Here is a 22,027-nt window from a genome sequence, read left to right on the forward strand (position 1 = left end):
TGTTAAAGAAATCAGTTAGTTGTAGCAGAACTAGTGAAAAATGATGTTTGGTTGCAAGTCTTGTATCTGAGGGTACCCAAACTGCTCCAAACTGTCCATATACACTGACCCATTTTTGTTGCGCAAAGAAGAATCCTGTTGTGTGTTAGCCCACACCAGACATTTAGTCTAGGGCTATCACGAACATGTTCAATGACAAAGTGCAGATTTTGCGAACCCCAAATCCAAACATTATGCCTATTAACCCTTCCTGATAGATGAAAGGTTGCCTCATCTGAGAATAAACACATTTACAGGAAGCTGGCATCCATATCAACACGCTGTAGCATATCTGCAGCAAATTGTTGTTGGCATGGTTTGTCATTCGGTGTCAGATGTTGCAGAATTTGCACTTTGTAAGCACACATACAAAGACGCTGGTGAACTACATGATGCAATGTTGATCGAGGTACATCAAGGTGCGTAGATGCTTGACGAATGGATTTACGTGGGCTTCTGAGAAACGTTTGTCTGATGTCCTCCACTGTCTCTTCTGGAACTCCGTGATGTGCACTGCCAGAATGTTTCAGAACACTTCCTGTTCCGAGAAACTTCCTATAGCATTCCTTAATTGTTTTCACATCAGGTGGATCACATTCATACACATGAGGATATTTTATTTTCTTTGCACAGTAATCGGCAATTTTGTTTCTGCAAATCACACTACTGCTTGCGCGCACTGCTGTGTGGTCGCAATTTTCACTTCATGCGAACCATGCTACACTCTGGCGACGATACTTGGCACTTCTGATGCGGGAATATAAATTCTTCAAGATGCTCTACAATGTGGTGCATTTTTCATTATCATATCTATTGTGTTTTTTCTCTCCTGGGTCCTTGAAATCAGGGAGGTTTGAGTGGGACACCCTGTACTATCTCCTCTTTAGAAAGTGAAGCACCAGACACTCAATTATGCAGGTTCCATTTGTCATAAATCATTCTTCCTTCCACAACAATGAGCACACTGATGTATTGGGGATAAAATGATTAGCGGAAGGAAAGCTGCTCTTGTGAGCCATGTCAACTTCCTTTATTGGCTTCTTCAAAGAATTTCGGCAAGTCAGCTACAAAGCATATCCCAACTGTAGTGTAACCAAATTTTCCATTGAACTCATCTTAATGTAATGAATGTAGCTTGATGCAGCACTTTGTTGAGAATTGTTTGTTTTTACAGAAAGCCACAAGTGGTACTCTGTGCATTGCACTATACCTTAATGGTCACTTTCACAGCAGCTTTGTTGTCTTCACCATGAGAAGACGTGCAAGAGGGTATTATGCCATTTCATAGTGCTGAAAGGAAGTGTAGCCTGTGTAATGAAGCTTGGGGAGTTATTTTAGTATATTATGTTTACCAACAATGGAACGCTTCTGCCAAGTCCAAACATTGACTCAAAATGAGGCTCATGCCATGGACTTCAGCAGGCTAAAGCTGTAAACAACAACAATCATATTTTTGGGGGCTGGCATCACCTGGAGAGTGTCAGTGACCGATGTTTTAAATAGTAAAGTCTGTTACGAGTCATCAACTGAATCCATTTCTAAACACAAGAAGGCAGCAGAGCAGCCACCTTTACACTCTCAGGAGGGTTTTGTCATAGTCCTTTCTCTTTTGTAAAAATGTTCACATCCTTCACATATCTTCCACTATTCTTGATTTGGTTTCGGGAGATGATGGCTGTATAGGTAGCTGCAGGTATTGAAAGATTTTTTTTCCTCTACTGACAATACTGATTACATTCACTTTGCAACTTTCTACATGTATATAGCATCTGGATGTCACAAGAAATTTTGATAATTTACAGCATCGCAAGGCAAACTTTCACTGAGCCAAAGTGGCTCAAAAATACACTGCTGGAGAAAAAATTAGTATGTACACCCTTTTACAGGTTTCCAATAGATGCAAGATTTATTGTTGTGATAGTGGATATGGAGTACATGAAATGATTACATTTACAGCTGAATAGCACAAGTGGTTCTGAGGTACCAGGTATCCATTCATGCTGAAAAACACGTGGGCGGCAATGCAGGCACTGACTCTGGCATCCAGTTAATCATGCAGATAGTGAATACTCTCCAGGGCTACTGTGTGCCATGCATCCTCGACCTGTTCATACAGTTCTGTAAGAGATGTTGGTTTATGAGTTGCACAAATCACTTTTCATCTCATCATATCCCACACATTCTCAATTGGAGACAGTTCCAGAAATTTTGTTGGTCAGGGAAGTTGCTGCACATCTTGCAGAGCGTGTTGAGTTTCACAGGTGGTGTGTGGGGGAGCACTGTCCAGTTGGAAAACAGATCACATTCCTGTTGGAACAAAAGCAAAAGAATGGGTCTAACAACATTGTGCACATACTGATTGCTGGTTAGTGTCCCCTCCAGAAACACCAAGGTGAATGAGAGTTGGAAATTATCTCACCCCAGAACATAAGGCCTAGAGTGGGTGTCTGTGAGTCTCGGATGAATGCGCACTAGGAGACAGCACGCACTGGGTTCACTTGGTATGCGTGCAGGCAGAATCTGCTTTCATCACTGAAGACCACAATGTGCCATTCCATCTTCCAAGCAATCTTCTGAAGGCACCAGTTGAGCCATGCACATTGATGCTGTGGTACGAGTGGAATATGCGCTAGAGTTGTGTGTGCCGTTTGCGCCACTGCTAATAATTGGTTTGCAACAGTTCATGTTGACACATCTGGGTCCACAAGCCCTCTTATCTGTGCTATGGTAGCTGTACAATCTTCCATTGCTTCTCTTATAATCCAGTGATCCTGGCAGGTGGCTGTGGTATGTGATGCCCAGAACACCATCTATGGATGCGAGAATGTCTACATGACCACTGATGCCGGCACTGTTGCACAACTGCCACAGCACATTCAATTTGTGTGGCAATTCTCCAAAAGGTCTATCCTGCCACATGGAATGCCACAAATTGACACGTTTCAAACTTGCACAGTTAGCTGCAGAAATCATGAGTGTACCTCCATGGCATAGTTGCCTGCTTGCTTCACATGATTGCACCACACTGAGCCTTCTGGCTGTGAGCATTCTTTATTAAAAGGTAGACACAGACTGCACTCCGGTACCTATGCCACTATGTTATCTATTGATGGATGACATTGAAACCACTGTCAGCACATCTGCTATCCTCCAGTTGGCACATGTTGTCACTGGATCAAAATTAACATCATCTTTTCATCTGCAGTAAATTTTTGGATGATTTTTTGGTGAATGAGAACACAAATATGCGTAAATCAATCAACTACTGATATTATTGTTCAGTATACAAAGCTTTTTCCTACTATGAAAAGGCTCTGTTAATTACTCTTGATTTGCCTGCAACTATATGCACAGCTGAATGATCCTTCGGTACTTTATGCAGAGTAAAAATGGGGGTGTATTCTACAATGACTCTGAACAGGTTATGTGAGTTGATTTGATTTGATTTGATTTATTTCATGTTCCATTGGTCCAACTCTGTTGGATACACAAGGACGTGGAATGAGTCAGATTTTTACAAATACAATCTGATAGTCTTATAGCATATACAGAAATTTGAGTACATAATTATATAAAAATTTATACAGTAGATTCTTTAGGCAGCAATACAGAAAAAGAAAATACATATTTTCTTAGAATCATTAAAACACTACAGAAAACAGATACAGAGCACACACAGATACAGAACGCAGGTTAAATAAAATTCTTAGTGGCATTATGTCAACTTGTATTATATAATAATAAAATATTAAAATTTATTTAGTTAAAAATTCATCTAGACTGTAAAAAGCTTTTTCTAGCAGAAATATTTTTAGTGCTTTCTTAAACTCGCTCTTGTTATGAATCTTTGTCTTTATTTCAGGAGGAAGAGCATTGAAGAGTTTTGCTCCAGTATAGTGGACACCCTTTGGTGCCAAGCTTAAATTTCTGAGTTCACTGTGTATGTCATTCTTCCTCCATGTGTTATGCTCATGATAATTACTAGTACATGCCATGTGTTTACTGAAGAAAAGTGACTGAAAACCCTGATTTTATTAGCTTAATCATTGACACATTTGATCAATAGTCTCAAGTGATTGTTATTCACCATCAAACAGGATCAGATGTAATATTAACTTTTGTGTAGTTTCATATAACATGCGGTTCTTCATGGTTATTCTTTCCTTCATCAGCTCTTCTTAAGAAAACATAATTATTTCATTCTTTTGAACTGTAATTTGTAAGATTTCATTTGATATGATTGAAACGGCATTGATTTTTGTGAGTGTGAATAGGTTATCTTGTGTAAGCAGAGCTTTAGAAAATAGCGTATGAGCATTTTAAAATTTTTGCATTTTCACTTTGGAGGAAGGTTATTCAAAGGCATCTCAGTACAGTTATTGTTTATTATTTCCTAATTCATTAATCATTGTTGAGCAGATGACAGATTTAACTGTACAAGGATACAATTTTAGATCTTAAAATCATGCTTACCTTCCAAGAATCAAAGTAATCTACCTTTAACAAATACTGAGCATATAACCGTCAGTTCTCAAATGACAATTTTAGTGTTTGCTGCCCTCCTCCCCCTGGAAAAACTTCTATGGATGCCCATGGCATTCTGTAACTGTACTTGCTCTGAAAGATTATCAGTAACCATTCATTGATAATTTTGATAAATTTCCTGTCATATTTCAATTTATCCTCTACTCCTTCAAAGTAGTCAAATTTACTCTACTATATTCTTATTGGGAATTGAGAAATTCAAAATGCAAAGTTGCCTGCTTTTCCCAAGCAAGACAGATGAGATATCAATAATCCATCAGTATGGCAGTCACTGTATGACTGGGAAAATGGATTTTTGGTAGTGTCTCAAGGCTCTACGCAGTCAAGTTTTTAAATGATAATTAATTGAAACCCTCAGCTGCCGACAGGTGTTGTTGATGTACCTCGATGGGGACAGCTGAAAATGTGGGCCCCGAACGGAACTCAAACCCTGGATCTCTTGCTTACACGGCAGACACTCTACCCATCTGAGCCATCAAGAACACAGATGAATAGCACGACTGCAGGGACTTATCCCTTGCACGCTTCTTGTGACACCCACATTACCAACAGTCCACATGCAAGGGATAAGTACCTGCAGTTGTGGTATTCATCTGTGTCCTTGGTGGCTCAGATGGATAAAGCGTCAGCCATGTAAGCAAGAGATCCCGGGTTCAAGTCCCAGTCTGGGCACACATTTTCAGCTGCCCCCATTGAGGTACATCAACACCACCTGTTGTCATCTGAGGGTTTCAATTAATTATCATTTATTCTAGAGAAGCTGCATGGTCATCAACGGTATCTATTCTTTCGAGAACAGTTAAAGACTACCCAGCCATTGGCCTTCATCTGTGCGAATGCGCAAAGGTTGCCCGAACTCTTACGGGAATCGTCACCTTAGTGTGTGCGAGTAATGCGTGGATGGGCAAATATCTATTGGGTACATTACGTATGTGGATTGTGGACAGTTGGGAATGTGGGTAATCAGCACTGGCCAAGGTAGTCTGTCACATACATCAGCTGCAGTGATTTTGGTTTTATTTGGGATTAGCTCCATTACAGCAACTGTGAAATTCCACTGGAGGCACTCTACCACAAAGAATTTCAGTACAATTCTTTTCCTTGTGTGTGCTCTAGAACATGTCAATATTTGCTATAAGATTCCACTGGCAAGCCAATGGGACCTGCAGATTCAGAGTGAATCATAAATCTCACCCATACTAACTGCTGCTAGTAGATACTCATTCCACTCTTCAGTACTCAGACACAGATACCACAGTATTTAACCAATCTGCAATAAGTGCATATGCCACACATTCTGTAGAACATAAGGAGGTGAAATGTCAATAACCTGTCAGATGCTCTGCTGTGTGCCACAAGCAACTCCTTCATTCATCTGCAATCTTTCTACAAAATGGCTGGATCCTGTTTTGAGCTCTTGAATCTGAGGATGCGAGACTGCAAATTGTTGTTATATATAATTTCTGTCCCTGGTCCTGATGCTATAATCTGCATACTCTTCTTTGTCAAGTTAATAATTTTGGCCTTAACATACCTGCCCCATAACTGTCACATTACCAGAAATGTAATATTCTTGCTTCAGTTTTCACCAGGTAACCTTTTCCTTTGCATGTTCTTCAACACACTTTATTACTGTGGGCTTAGGCTTCAATATCCACCAGTGGATCTCAGATGTGTTCTGCTCTCTCCATTACATCCATCTATTTCAGGTCTGGGTTTTTTTAACTGTAATTCTGAATCATGTAGTAACATGCAATTAAGTTGCCATATTCCTCCACCTCAGTGGATTTTTTGTGGTGTATGAGCAATACAGACATGATATTCTGAATTTTCAGATAGAGGCCAAAATTTTTTTACTTGTAATTTGTTTGCAAGTTGTTATGACATGTAATGCAGTCTAACAAACTCACTGCATCAGCTATGATATACGAATAAGCCTCTCTGTTTGGTATTTTAGTCATTACTGCAACTCAAAGTAAAATAATTATCAAGTGCTTGCTTTACACTTACAGGAAAAAACTGCAACATCAAAAAGTAATTGATGTAGAGTAATGAAATGTCAAGAATACATTTGTCTAGGTAACATATTTAAGTGATTAACATTGCAAGATCACAGGTTACTGTAAGTGTGATATAAGCCATTGCAAATTTGAAATGCTGGTACATTAATAACCAATGTAACTGGAAGAATGTTGAATGTGATGTATTGGTGCCAGATGTTAGTTTGTAGGATGGAGTTCCATACTTGTTTCACTTGGAATGGTTAATGCTGTTGGTGGATGATGCTGGAGTTGTCATCTGATGTCCCATATGTCTTTGACAGGAGACAGACCTGGTGATTGAGCAGGCCAAGGCAAAATGTTGACCCTCTTAGAGCAGGTTGGGTTACAACAGAAGTATGTGGGTGAGTGTTATGCTGCTGGAGAACACCCACTGGAAGCTGTTCATGAATGATACCACAACAGGTCAAATCACAAAAATGACATACAAATTTGCAGTTAGTGTGTGTGTGTGGGACAACATCAGTGCTCTTGCTATCATATGAAATCACTCCCCAGACCCTTACTTCAGATGTAGGTCCAGTGGGTCTAGCACGCGGACAGGTTGGTTGCAGGCCCTCAACTGACTGCCTCCTAGCCAACAACGAGACAGGTCCAGCTTTCATTGGAAAACACAACAGACCTCTGCCCTATCCTCCAATAAGCTCTTGCTTGACACCACTGAAGATGCAAATGATGGTGGTTTGGTGTCAGTGGAATGCACACAACAGAGTATCTGCCTCAGAGCTGTCTTTGAAGTAATTGATTTTTAACAGTCCAATGTGTCACTGTGGTGCCAATTGCTGCTCAAATTGCTGCAGCAGATGCAGCATGATGCATCAGAGCCATACACTGAATATGATTATCTTCCCTATTGGTAGTGTCGTGTGGCCATCTGAAGCCCTATCTTGTGATCATATATTCTTGTGATCATATGTTCTTGTGACCACCATTACCAGCAATCATGTACATTCCTGCCAAGTCTTCATAAAACATCACATCTTCTTGTAACCCTATTACATGACCTCATCCAAACTCACTGACATGCTGATAGTGGCATCTTTATTGGCTCAAAGGCATTCTTGGCTCACATCAACTCACCATGTCCAGTCTGATAGGTAACTAATGCTCACAACCGTTACAGCATGTATTTAAAGCAAAACTGAATTGCATCCTCTAGTAGCCCTATTGGCACCTTCCTTATGTGACTGGCACAAAATCTGAATAATCATCACCTTTCATGTGTAGAAACATACCTACAAACTTTCATTGGCCACACAACTCCTTCTTGGTGCTGCGGACTTTTTTCTTCTGTCAGTGTATATGACTATGTATACAATTAAAATCACCAGCAGTGATCATTGGAGGATGGATACTATTTTAAGTACTGCTATTTCTGTTGTAAAAAACTGATTTTGCTTGGAATTTGTGCCACAGAGCATAAATGTTAATAATATGGATACCTAAGAAGTCAGTTACAATGCTGTGACCTGCTTTGGTAATAGGATGAGCATGCATTGCACACCATCTTGAAAACACACACCTCTACCTGCTTCTATGATGAGATTCAGTACTATCTCATATCTTTATGTATATGTCTGTTTAGCAGCAGAAATTTCATGTATTAGCATTACTTTAGTGTCCACAACATGAACACATTGTTGGAAAACTATTATTTTAGTTGTTGATTTGATTCTGTTCATGGGTATAACTTTGAGCCTTGCCTGTTATCACTCTTTTATTCAATGTCATCCATCCAATTTGGAAATGACTGTGATAAGACTTGTTTGTCCAACATTTGCTCAATTGCTGATGGGGAATGATTTCATATTTCACTCTTTTACATGACCAAATCATTCTTGGTAATGTTGGTGTCCCTTTACCTATCCTATATGTTTGTGGCACTGCTGAATCATTGTGTGCATTGCAATTTTCTTTCCCATTCCTTATCCTAGGGGTCTGAATCCTTGCTCATGCACTTTTGGTACTAGCCACTCTCATTGGATACTCGGTACAATCAATGTCTGTCAGACATTTGACAGATATTATCTGCAGTACTCACTGTCCATGTTCAGTTGCATCTAGATCCTTTAATAAACTGGCCATGTACTGGATACTACAATGTTGCGTTAGGTCATGTATATCATCCTAGAAGTTTTGCCACGTATGTGGCACTGAAATTCAGTTTTGCAAACTCAAATGTTGGGAAATAAAATCTTCAGACGAAGAAATAAACATCAGTATAGTATATTTGGTATTTACACTTTTATAATTCTATAGCATTCAGTTTATTTTCTCACTGATTGGTAAAAAAAGAAAAGTTTATAACAAATAGCAATTACAACAATGTCTGTGGCCACATACACATCTAGAGATAATACCTGGAGAAACAATTAAATTGCTGCTAATACTTTATTTACTTTGAAAATGACCATATCTTGTGTAAAAAACTGAGAAGTTAACAAAACTATTAAGGAATATAAATTAATACCTAATCTGATGAAACAGTCACCATCCAAATTTACATACAGTATACTACTGATCATTAGAGTGCAGACTGTCTGCTTTGCAAATTATTTGTGCATCTAAAAAAAAAGATGTGCAATAATTTTTCCTAGCAAACAACAATAAGCAACTCACCACATGGCAGCACTATTTCCATTGTTTAAATAACTGCATGATGACAGAGTACCATTTTTATTGGCCAGCCTGTTCCACGTAAATTGAAAACAAACTTAGTTTTCTGATAAGTGTAAGTGTCAACAAAGCAAGTTACAAGAAATTTGCAAAAGAGATGACAGAGAAATGAAAGAAATATGTGTTCACATTCAAACAAAAATTGGAATTAATTGAAAGATTTGAAAAGGGGGGAACAGCTGCAAAACTAAGCACTGATTATGATACTGGAATGCAGATTTTTTGGGACATTAAAAATAATATGCAAAAAATATAGGAATTTGTCAGGAAATGCAGTTCTAGTTCTGGACCATATGCATGAAAAAGCATCGAGAGATCTACATTCGATGAATTAAATGCTGTTCTTCTGCAGTGGTTTAGCTGAAACAAGTAGAAAGTGTCATTGTTTCAGGCGCAATGCGTGCCGAAGGAGCTAAATTTTTTCGTTAACCTCTTGGGTTAGTAGGAGAGTTTAACATCTCATCTGGAAGGCTAATCGGTCTCAAACAGTGTCACAGGATTTGTGAACTTACTGTGCAAGGACAATGGTTTAGTTCAAATATTGCAGCAGCTGATTCCTTCCAGGAAGATTTCAGGAATACATGGAAAAAGAGAATGTCACACCAGACCAAATTTATAAGGCAGCTGAAAGTGACCTGTATTGGAAATGTCTACCAACAGGAAACCTTGCTTTCAAGAGTGAAGTTTGTGCTCCTTGACATAAGTCATCTACAGAAAGCATTACATGTTTGTGCACCAACAACGCTTCTGAAAACAATAAAGTGAAACTACTAGTGACTGGGGGAAAAAAAACCCTGAGCATTCAAGGATACCACAGCTAAGGATTTACCTGCACACTATTATAGCCAAAATGTAGCATGGATAGACAATTACATTTTCAAAAACTGATTCCACACATTTTGTACAATACTGCCAATTTCTAGAAGAGAAAGGATTGCCACGGAAGATTGTTCTATTGCTTGATAATCCCCATTCACATCTCAATGAAAGGATTCTCATATCTGATGATGGTCTCATTGCAACTAAGTTTTTATCCCCCCCCCCCCCCCCAAATGCACCGAAGTATAATTGCGCTGCTGAAATGGTGCTACTGGGCTGGTCTACTGAGATTTCTAGTTGATGAGTATGATTTGCTGGCATTCTGGAAAAAGTTGACAATTCTAGATGCCATACGTGGGATTTCTGAAGAGTGGTAGGAAGTCAAGTCACATACATTAGTTTAATGATTGAGGAAATTCTTGCAGACATAGAAGAAAGTTATTTTTGAGGTATCAGTGATGAAGAAGTAACAACTGCACAAATAGGTTTAAATAGCTTTGAAGAAAATCTGAATGTATGGCTGAAGTTTAACACATGTGAACCCAGCTTCTAGTACTTGAGTGATACCAAAATTGTGACAGCTGCTTCACATCAAAACAAAGAAGAAAGCAATGTATGTGGAAATGGGGATGAAGACTGTGACCCTCTGTCACTGTACCACATTGCACTGTGTTGAAACTCCATACATTTTGGATCAGAGGCTGTTACAGTAAAATGATATTACTGCTGCAAGAAAAATTCAAGACAACTTCTCCCAAAGAAACAGACTCACTGCACAGACCATTTAAGATACAAACAAACCTACAGTACCTTTGCACATAACTTGGATACAATTTTTAACAAAGAATATATGTTTGAAAATATCACAATTTTTCTTTCATCTTCTCCCCTCATTATCCTGAATAATTGGGAGTATGCTGTATTTTGTGTTTTAATTAGCAAATTGCATCCCGAATCAAAATTCACACAAATACTGGTATACCAACATCATATTTCAACTTTTGTAACACTGAAACAACATTTACAGCTCAGAAAGATATGTTCAGGAAAAAGAAAACTAATTGCAGTTTTTCTTTCTGAGTAGCAACAAAAACTGCCACCAAGATAAATTTCCTTGAACTGCTGGAAAGAGGAACTCAAAATTATGTTTAAATAGAATATGCTCATCACATGGAATGGAAGTATTACATTAAAGTTACCAACATCCATTTAATATTTAACCTAAATATGAAAAATTATTACTAGCCAGCATAAAGAAACTAATACATAATAATTGTGTTGACTCTGGACAAGTGTGTCATGTTTGGCTTGAGAAAACAAAGGAGGGAGTTGCTTGTCAGCTGTGTTAGAAGAGACATATTTTGCAAATGCTACATACATTACAGTGTTATGCAGTGCTGTTGTTTATGTTGCAACATTAATGTTTTTGATATATGCTTGGAGCTAGAAGCTCTAACAAACCATGAAAATTACTGAAATTGATGGCCAGTTTTTTATTTGTTGTAATTAACAAAATCCATTATGCAACTTCTTGCAAGACTGCAGCTACAAATCTGGAGATATTAACTATGCAGTCTCAACTTCTACAAGGTCATTAAGACCAAGGTAAATATATTGTGTCCCTCATTTTCTTGGGTGGAAACCACGTGCTGAAATCACATCAGGCGTGATGGCAGATGTAAATTCCAAGCAAGAATGAGAGGAGAGGGGTCATAATCTTCAGTCATTCCACAACATTGCAGTGGGGTGCATTCTTTCACAGTGTGTGCTTCAGTCTCCATATATTTTGTATTCTTTGCATGGCCAGCCAGCTGCTGGAAACCCAGTTCCGCACCATCTGGTGGGAATGACCGGATTTGGGCACCAGCACACCAGAGCCCTGTGGGGCAGTAGAGAGAAACTGAGCAGTGGGCAACTGACCTGCTATGGGAGCCTGTTGTACATGAGTAAATGCTGTCAGGAAGAAAAGGAGGAAAGATGCTAAAAGCTAACAGCAGAGACTGCTGTATGGCTGGTGAAGTCTTGTTGCTGCACTGGGCATTTGCCAGAGCAAAGCAGAGTGTATAAGATGGATAACTGCTGTTGATTAAAGGAACATGGCCAGAGTGAATTGTTCAATGCAATGAGAAATAAGGTACTGTATCGTGTCTGTGCTCTTAATACAGGGGAAGTCTGTAAATGACTTTATACTTTTAAGATGGAAGTTGGCTCCAGCTGTATTTTTGTTGTGGGCATCAGATGTCTAAATGAGTTATTAGACATTCTCTGCCTGCAATTCTGGTTTCTCTCTTGTGATCCTTACTTGTGAATCATTTTCACTCCTTTAATTATAACTTCCAGTAACAGGCCCAACAATGGTCAGGCAATAACTCATTGGTGGTCCTGTTAAAAGTTACAGAATCCGGTTGATTTTGGCCTCGCTGCACTCAACTTTGTTGACTCCATATGCTGGCATGTTATTGTTGTGGTCTTCAGTCCAGAGACAGGTTTGATGCAGCTCTCCATGCTACTCTATCCTGTGCAAGCTGCTTCGACTCCCAGTACCTACTGCAACCTACATCCTTCTGAATCTGTTTAGTGTATTCATCTCTTGGTCTCCCTCTACGATTTTTACCCTCCACACTGCCCTCCAATACTAAATTGGTGATCGCTTGATGCCTCAGAATACGCCCTACCAACCGATCCCTTCTTCTAGTCAAGTTTTGCCACAAATTTCTCTTCTCCCCAATTGTATTCAATACCTCCTCATTAGTTACGTGATCTACCCATCTAACCTTCAGCATTCTTCTGTAGCACCACATTTCGAAAGCTTCTATTCTCTTCCTGCCTAAACTATTTATCGTCCACGTTTCACTTCCATACATGGTTACACTCCATACAAATACTTTCAGAAACGACTTCCTGACACTTAAATCTATACTCGATGTTAACAAATTTCTCTTCTTCAGAAATGCTTTCCTTGCCATTGCCAGTCTACATTTTATATCCTCTCTACTTCAACCATCATCAGTTATCTTGCTCCCCAAATAGCAAAACTCATTTACTACTTTAAGCGTCTCATTTCCCAATCTAATTCCTGCAGCATGACCAGACTTTATTCGACTACATTCCATTATTCTCGTTTTGCTTTTGTTGATGTTTATATTATATCCTCCTTTCAAGACCCTGTCCATTCTGTTCAGCTGCTCTTCCAGGTCGTTTGCTGTCTCTGACAGAATTACAATGTCATCGGCGAACCTCAAAGCTTTTATTTCTTCTCCATGGATTTTAATTCCTACTCCAAATTTTTCTTTTGTTTCCTTTACTGCTTGCTCAATATACAGACTGAATAACATTGGGGAGAGGCTACAACCCTGCACTCCCCTCCCAACCATTGCTTCCCTTTCATGCCCCTCGACTCTTGTAACTGCCATCTGGTTTCTGTAAAAATGGTAAATAGCCTTTCGCTCCCTGTATTTTACCCCTGCCATCTTCAGAATTTGAAAGAGAGTATTCCAGTCAACATTGTCAGAAGCTTTCTGTAAGTCGACAAATGCTAGAAATGTAGGTTTGCCTTTCCTCAATCTATTTTCTATGGTAAGTCATAGGGGCAGTATTGCCTCACATGTTCCAACATTTCTACGGAATCCAAACTGATCTTCCCTGAGGCTGGCTTCTACCAGTTTTTCCATTTGTCTGTAAAGAATTTGCGTTAGTATTTTGCAGCTGAGCCTTATTAAACTGATAGTTCAGTAATCTTCACATCTGTCAACACCTGCTTTCTTTGGGATTGGAATTATTATATTCTTCTTGAAGTCTGAGAGTATTTCGCCTCTCTCATACATCTTGCTCACCAGATGGTAGAGTTTTGCTAGGCCTGGCTCTCCCAAGGCTGTCAGTAGTTCTAATGGAATGTTGTCTACTCCCGGGGCCTTGTTTCGACTTAGGTCTTCCAGTGCTCTGTCAAACTCTTCACGCAGTATCATATCTCCCATTTCATCTTCATCTACATCCTCTTCCATTTCTATAATATTGTCCTCAAGTACATCGCCCTTGTATAGACCCTCTATATACCCCTTCCACCTTTCTGCTTTCCCTTCTTTGCTTAGAACTGTGTTTCCATCTGAGCTCTTGATATTCATGCAAGTGGTTTTCTTTTCTCCAAAGGTCTCTTTAATTTTCCTGTAGGCAGTATCTATCTTAACCCTAGTGATATGTGCCTCTACATCCTTACATTTGTCCTCTAGCCATCCCTGCTTATCCATTTTGCACTTCCTTCATTTTTGAGACATTTGTGTTCCTTTTTGCCTTCTTCATTTACTGCATTTTTATATTTTTCTCCTTTTATCAATAAAATTCAATATCTCTTCTGTTAGCCAAGGATTTCTATTAACCCCTGTTTTTACCTACTTGATCCCCTGCTACCTTCACTAATTCGTCTCTCAAAGCTACCCATTCTTCTTCTACTGTATTTCTTTCCCCCATTCTTGTCAATCATTCCCTAATGCTCTCCCTGAAGCTCTCTGCAACCTCTGGTTCTTTCAGTTTATCTACATCCCATTTCCTCAATTTCCCACTATTTGCAGTTTCTTCAGTTTTAATCTACAGTTCATAACCATTAGATTGTGGCCAGAGTCCACATCGGCCCCTGGAAATGTCTTACCATTATATAATCTATCTGACACCTTCCAGTATCTCCAGTATGCTGGCATAACATGCTTAATAAGTTGTACTGATTCCTTGTGAAGACTCCATTAGTCTTTGTCATTGTGGCTCATACACTGATGGCAGATTACACCTGTAGATGACAATTTTTTGTATAAAATGGTAACATTTTAATAAATGACATTCAAATTACAGTACAGCTGTTGGTTTAGCCCTGGATTTTGGCATGACCCCACACACAGAAATCTGAGGGATTTATATCTGGAGACCTTTGAGACCATGGCAAAGGCCCTCTTCTGCCTACCCAATGTTGACCATAAATCCGAGTTAGAAACCAGAGCACTCGTAAATAAAAACGTCCTGGAGCTCAATCACGCATTAAACCCTTATTCAGGCATTGGTTCAGTGGGACATCATCATGTACATGTGGAAGTACAGACCGCATAAACTGCATGTATTGCCGCATAGGGTAGGTAGTGTTGTCCATTTATGCGGTCTCCGAGCAGTCCTGCCCAAACGTTAAATGAATAATGCTCCTGATAGTGTGGATATGTGCGTTTCATTAGGACTGACATCAACCCATATGTGACAGCTATGGTAGTTAAATTATCGTCACGTGTAAATCCAGCCTTATCTGTGAATGGAATACTGCTTACGAACAGGGGATTCAAGGTCCTTGTTGTTGCACCCATTGGCAGAAATTCTCCCTAGGAGGTAAGTCTGCATTGTTGAGGGCTTGCACTTGCTAGAGATGATACGGACAGAGTACTTGCCTATATAAAATCCGCCACACACTGCTATGATTCAGGGCACACTCTTGGGTAGCAATCCTCCTTGTTGAAGTATTCTGATGTTTTTGTACAACACGTAACACCCTTTTCTCAACTTCAGGTGTTATGGTTCTGGGTCGAACACCTTGTACATGGTGTGCAAAACTCCTGGTTCCTCTAAGGTGTTCATGTAACTAGCTAAATGTATGCCTGTCAGGCTGCCTGAAGAGAGTAAAAGCTTCTGCATATAATTGTGCAGCCTCAACGGCACTGGCATTCGCTTTGCAATAGAGGAAGTGAATTTCAGCATACTCTTCATTGGTGTAACCTATCTATGGTGCCTTCACGCTCATAACTGATTGTGAGGCCAGTACAGAACAGTGCACGGAGGGGGAAAGGGAAGTAGTTGCACTTGCATAAATAAACAGATGGTCGATCCCAAACCTTGAGATACCAACATAAATACCACGGTATCCAGAAATGTTTACAGTTGGTCCCCAACTTGAATTAATGCGATACCTCAGCAATGGTTGATTTGCAGACCCATGTTTATTGGAGCTTTTTAGCTACTTTTGGCCTGTACTTTCCATGTGTGAATTATTGACCATCGCTTCTGAAATACCCTGTGTAAGTTTTGGGCAAAGTCCTTCCTCATAAATGAATCTATCAGACACACACACAACTCTCAACACACATATGGCTACTACCTCTGGCCACCAGACATCCGAATTTTCCATTGTCTGGGAAAAATGATGTTTTTCCCATGTTTCTTTTCTTGTCTACCTCAAATGTGCCAGAAGCTGCAGTGAGAAGTGCTTTTTCAAAATACTGCAAAAGCTACTCTTGATCAAGACAAACATGTTAGAAATAAGACACATTAATAGATTGTCTGAAAGTGGTTCTGATCATCTAAGGCAGCACATTCTGAATAATCCTTCCATCGAACTATACTATAGTAATGGAAAAAAGACTTTAAAACTAAACGTAATAAAGACAATTGCTAGCCAACACATTTTTCAAAATACGTGTTAGTATTCAATTTACAATTCTCAATTCCAAAGACAGATGGATATCATAAATGTGCCAGATTTAAATTGCACGCAGAGGGAGAGACGTCTACAGACATTAAAGTAACCTCTGGCATGCCACAGGGGAGTGTTATGGGACCATTGCTTTTCACAATATATATAAATGACCTAGTAGATAGTATCGGAAGTTCCATGCGGCTTTTCGCGGATGATGCTGTAGTATACAGAGAAGTTGCAGCATTAGAAAATTGTAGCGAAATGCAGGAAGATCTGCAGCGGATAGGCACTTGGTGCAGGGAGTGGCAACTGACCCTTAACATAGACAAATGTAATGTATTGCGAATACATAGAAAGAAGGATCCTTTATTGTATAATTATATGATAGCGGAACAAACACTGGTAGCAGTTACTTCTGTAAAATATCTGGGAGTATGCGTGCAGAACGATTTGAAGTGGAATGATCATATAAAATTAATTATTGGTAAGGCGGGTGCCGGGTTGAGATTCATTGGAACAGTCCTTAGAAAAGGTAGTCCATCAACAAAGGAGGTGGCTTACAAAACAGTCGTTCGACCTATACTTGAGTATTGCTCATCAGTGTGGGATCCGTACCAGGTCGGGTTGACAGAGGAGATAGAGAAGATCCAAAGAAGAGTGGCATGTTTCGTCACAGGGTTATTTGGTAACCGTGATAGCGTCATGAAGTTTAGCAAACTCAAGTGGCAGACTCTGCAAGAGAGGCGCTCTGCATCGCGGTGTAGCTTGCTCGCCAGGTTTCGAGAGGGTGCGTTTCTGGATGAGGTATCGAATATATTGCTTCCCCCTACTTATATCTCCCAAGGAGATCACGAATGTAAAATTAGAGAGATTAGAGCGCGCACGGAGGCTTTCAGACAGTCGTTCTTCCCGCGAACCATACGCGACTGGAACAGAAAAGGGAGGTAATGGCAGTGGCACGTAAAGTGCCCTCCGCCACACCCCGTTGGGTGGCTTGCAGAGGATAAATGTAGATGTAGATGTAGGGGGAGAAGGTGTTGAAGGTTATAACAATTTACAGAGAAGAAATCCATCTCTAAAAATTGTAATGACAAAATACTAGTATGTACATGCATGAAGAATCAAAACTTTATGTCTGTTGAGCATGTGAGGACAGAAATGAAGAGTGACTATTCAGTTCAAGGTAAAGAAGATACCAATGTGTGACTGAATTTCCATGAAGGGTGGACAGAAATCATTCAGATCTACTGGAGAAATCATTGCCCTTTCAATTTCTTCACAATGCTGTCCACTGATTTTCTGAACTTTAAAGGAAATCAGATCATCCCCTATATTTAAATCCACAAATTTGTGTACTTCATAACCAAAAAAATCTCTCATCCATGTTTTTGTAAGACAACATTTGGTGGGACTTGCACTGAAGCAGCATTGAAAATCAAGGACAGACTTGGCTTGTTTATCTGTTCCCAGGGTACACACAGAAAAATTTCAAATGTCACAGCAAAATTTGAAGATCCACATGCAATGTATGACACACTGAAGATTCCTATGGAACACTATGAGTGATATTCCTATCTGCTGAGCTTTGGAACTCTGTACAACATTGTCTGAACCAGGCAGTGAAGAGACCTAATGTGAAGTTGGTTTTTTTGTTTGTAATCTCTCTTCACTCTAATTTTTGATGTACTTGTAGCACTGATTTAAAAACCCAAAAAATATTTCTGATGCTGCAACAATGAATGTGCAAAACCCAAACCCCATACCAAAGGTGGTTACCTACCTCTTATTCTAATATATTTATAATCTGCTGGAGTGTTATTGACAAATAACACAATTCCTTGAACTCCATAGAAGATTTTTAACAGTCCCTCTCATCATTCAATAGTTCTTACTTTTGTCTAAAATGTAGACATTTTCTTAAGCGTCTCTCATCTTTGAGGTGTATTCGTGCATCAGCATTCAAAGAGAGAAAGTTGGTTTTAGATGGACACACATCCGTGTGACTGCATTGATAATGGGGATATGATGTAAATAGTGTAGAACAGGGCAATGATGATTGTTAATATAAAACACCTTAAAGAATTAGTTTCATGTCTTTTTTCTTTGTTAATGGATACATAAACTCATTCCTAAATCCTGTAGGTCCTCAATTCATCAGTTAAGATACGGAATACAACACATGGATAATGACTGAATTACTTTAGCAATTTATTAAGTAAAGAAAAGCTTGTACCAACCCGAAACTTGGTTTGAACACTGGTGTTTTACTATGCACCATACTATTAGGGGTGCTACACCCTTGCATTCCTCTGATGAATTGATTTACCCAGTCAGTTGTGACAGGACCATGGATTTCATATTAGGGTCCAGCTACTCATTTTCACATTAATACCCATTCCTTAAGGTGAAACAGGTGTTGAGTGACAGATATTCATAGGGGGCACAAATTGAAACAGTTATGTATGTCAAAAGTATTTTATTTCATTCAGAATGATGGCACAGCTGCTTACGTAATGATACATATTTTTAGCAATAATACACAACGCAGATGTAAAATGAAATTAGTACATATATACAATCAGGCAATTGAGTTACAGGAGATCAGTAACAAAATGATGAGTAGGAGTGGTATACAAGTGCAAAATAATACATTCATATTACAAATTTAATATCACCAGACAAAACAGAGTACAACCAGATAACTGTGCTGAACTTTTGACTTCTTTACAAGTAACAACTCTGATAACTATCAAGTACTATTGTTAACAATATAGAATACAAATCTGAGATAAAAATTCTTCGACAAATATTCAGACAATATATTGAAGAAATGTGACATTGGTGTACTTAAAATCCACAATAACAGACAGTTCTATCAAATGGAGAATTTGGTTATGTTATTTACTTTTACTTAATTGTTGAAGAATCTAAATACTGTTGCAGCAATGTGTGAGTGCCACAAAAATGGTTTAATGTAATTTTATTGGTCATTCAGACTTGCTTCAAATGTTAACAAAAAATTGCTATCAATGCTTAGAGTAAGAAGTGTAATTCACCTGATGGAAGAAGCAAATAATTGTTGAGTTGCAGATTATTATTACATTACTATTATTATTATTACATTATTATTGCTATTATTATTACTTTATTATTACATTACTATTACTATTATTATTGATATTCACTGTACGTAGTCATTACTTATGTAATGTGTGTCCCATGTCTGGGTGTCAGAATTACACTGATCCTAAAAATACGACTCAAAATACAAAAAAGATGAGGCAAATAAGCAAACATTAAAAAGTGTATTTAAAATTTTGTAGGCATTAGAGAAAATATGACTGCTTATCCCATCACTTTCAGAACAATTAATTTTTACAGACAGCAATATGCACATTCCAGTGACACAAAGGGGTACCAAATATATACAAAGAAAACCAAAATCTTGTGCCAACATACTGCTCATCTTTAGATGCAGGTAGTTTACCTCTCATGATAATGCCAATGCATGTACTACATGGCCCTTCATTCATGATCCAGTGTAACAGCACATGATCACGTAACGTGTCTCACACTAATTCAGATCTAGTGAATCAAGGGTGCAGAATGACGATTCTCTCTTCTTCCGGAATCCCTAGTGGATGCTTTCACACCCAAGTCCAGGGCACTTATGTAGAGTCTGTACTACCACTAGTTTATGAGCTGCATGGTGATGTGTCAAAGTTCAGAGTGCAGCCAAAATATGTGCCACAAGAAAAACATTTTGAGGCACGTCCAGATTCATATCCTTTGGTCCCGAAGTTCTCAGCTGTACCTCATTGCAGACTGAAATCCCAAACTAAAGGACTGTAACTGCTGATCCTTTAGGACTGTGGTGAGAATGCAGCTGCCAAGCACCAGCTTCCCCTTAGTAAGAACACTGAAGTGTCTTGTTTGGTGTCAAATACCAACTGCCTCTATGGCAGAATCAACATCAGTCCAGGAGTGCAGTAAATCTGCAACAGCCCGTAGAACCAGGAAGAGAGTGTCACCCTAGCTGGTGCATACCAACTGGAAGAAACACTGATAGAGGTCTCACAGGCAGTGGAAATTACTTTTCTACTGTCCTAATGCTATCAGCAGCCTGGGTCCTTGATAACTAGCTCTCACTTTCGTCCACTTTGTTCCAACTGCAACCATTGCTCAGTCCATCCGAGGCCAGTTGAGCTATCTCTAGCACTTCTGGATGGTCTTGCAGTAATGACAGTGTGAAGAGTTTTCCATGAGCCTCACCACTACTTTTAGTGAAGCCGTCATCACAGAAGTGGTAGTACAGCTCGTGTAGGGTGTATTCCAGACTGACCATCACCATTGTTGTGGCTTGGTGATGCAATGTTTCATTGGTCCACTTCACTTTTGATGCACATAGTTCCTACTGCAAATTGTAGGTGATAGAGTTTGTGACACACACTTACTAACAGGCTACAGGAATACACACTACTTTCATTAGCACCAGTTGTATGACAAATTGCGCCACTTGGAAAGGAATCATTGTTCACATTGGCTGATGTACCCTTGCTGACAAGGGAGAGAGAGATGTAATAGTATTCAGCTTCTCCGTCCATTCTACTGGTTTTGTTTCTCATAAATATCCCTTCAGGTATGCAGGGGTTACTGCAAGTACATTAACTGCATTGGACTGTTAAGAACACTTATGGTTTAAAACAATTAGCTAAAAAGGAAACAATATAAATTATTTCCAACAGAGCACAATGCTATGAAAATTTCAACTTCTATGCTCTATACACACATAAAAATCATGTGATGATTAACAGGTTGTATCATATGCAAAACAAGTACAAAAATGTACACCTCCACAAATTCTAATATATATAGAATTTAACCACACAAACTGAACAAAGCTTAATAATTTCTAAGTCAAGTTAAAAGGAAACAAGATGATCGCAAAAATGCCCCTATGGCTATCTGGTGTAAAATGAATGATGTTATGAAGGATTAGGTCATGAGAGAAAATTACAAATTTACTTCAACAAATAATTCAATATTAGTGTATTGCTCTAGTGAAAATTTGTACACTCCTTCAATACTGACCCTATTGTTATATTATTTGTACAGAATACATACTGTTTACACAAATGTGTATTGTTCTGACTATTTGTCTCATTCTGTGCATATGCATATCAAGTAACAAAACAAAAATGAACCTAACAAAGTCAGTAGCTACACTATGAAGTATCACTAACAGACCTTTACATTTGTAAGTGCCTCTCAGAGAAGTATTCAACTACAGAAGTCAGTATATATTAACAATGGTGAGAGTGTCTTTAAGGATTAACATGACTGCCAAGAACTTTACATTTAATTTTGGATAAACTTTTCAGGTACATAGTGCAAAAACTATTTCAAACACTACGTCAGCATACAATTGAAGACTGGAGATTCTGTTGAT

Source organism: Schistocerca nitens, chromosome 8 (assembly GCF_023898315.1).
Source record: "Schistocerca nitens isolate TAMUIC-IGC-003100 chromosome 8, iqSchNite1.1, whole genome shotgun sequence".
In the NCBI taxonomy this organism is placed as follows: domain Eukaryota; kingdom Metazoa; phylum Arthropoda; class Insecta; order Orthoptera; family Acrididae; genus Schistocerca; species Schistocerca nitens.